This window comes from Dipodomys merriami, unplaced genomic scaffold, assembly GCF_024711535.1.
Source record: "Dipodomys merriami isolate MVZ:Mamm:240054 unplaced genomic scaffold, mDipMer1.0.p SCAF_3679, whole genome shotgun sequence".
NCBI classification, from domain to species: Eukaryota; Metazoa; Chordata; class Mammalia; order Rodentia; family Heteromyidae; genus Dipodomys; species Dipodomys merriami.
This window is the reverse complement of record NW_027205247.1, coordinates 1-1,058: the sequence shown is the minus strand read 5'-3', so window position 1 is coordinate 1,058 and position 1,058 is coordinate 1. Positions and strand designations below refer to the sequence as shown.

The window sequence follows — 1,058 nt, the reverse complement described above, 5'->3', positions numbered from 1 at the left end:
ACAGAAGTCAATTAAAATGACAACTTCTACAAACATTATCTTATACAATGATATTGATTTTGGTACATAGAAATTTTGACTGAGCCCATGGACTTTAATATTCTTGGAAATATTTGAAGTATTTTTCCCTTTATCATGGAAATTGTTACCACTTTTGTTTAAAAAATACATGAATTATTCTTCTAGTTTCCTTTTAGAAATAGATTTGTGCCTCTATTCAATGCTATTCAGATAGACACCTCTGACAAGCCATATTATTTCTTCATGAAGTTGATTTGATGCAATTATATGTATGTTTCCATATTTATGTTGTGTTTAAAGAAGAGGCATTATGAAATTCTTGGGATGTATAGACTTGTCATGGTTTAACTAGGATGCTATTGAAAAGTCTATCATAGCTCTGTCACAACTATCTGCTTTAATATCCACCACACTTTTAAGACTTCTTTAGCTCTCTAATTTCTTCTTCTTCATCTCTTTCTGTCTTGATTTATTGGGATAATATAAAGGTGAATTGCTGATAAAATTGTAGATTTGGTTAGAATTCTTAGATGACTTCATTTATTAAATACTCTTCAATGAACACATGGTAATGGTAGGAAGAGAGGAAAGAAGACAAGTTTATATTATTTTAGGGATGGGCATCAGCAAAGTGAACAAGTGCTCCCAGGGGCCACAGCATGAACAATTTCGCATTTATTTATTCTCTTGTAAACTATAATCAAATATATGTTAGTAATTACATTAATATATAACAATGTAATATATAATATGGAATAATTACATTTGTTAGAGATTGTATTTATTTGATTGTATATGTTGTAGAATCCATTGCTGCATATTGTAGAAACAGTAAAGAAGGGCTGACTAGAGCATCAACATGCTGAAGGCAATAGAAAGCAATATCAACTACTTGCTACAGCAACATATACTGTATACTAAGATCAAAATGATGCAGAGATTAGCATGTCTCCTGTATAAGGATGACAAACAAATTGCTAAAGCATTTCATATTTTAAAATATTGCAAGTGTATATCTATATGGCAAGGAAAGGAAT

At 30.2% G+C, this 1,058-nt stretch overlaps 1 pseudogene; it reads left to right on the top strand.

Annotated features, from left to right (window-relative positions):
• Nucleotides 1-920: 920 nt before the first annotated feature.
• On the top strand, nucleotides 921-1,018 carry LOC138804518 (U6 spliceosomal RNA; annotated as a pseudogene).
• The last annotated feature ends 40 nt before the right edge of the window (nucleotides 1,019-1,058 follow it).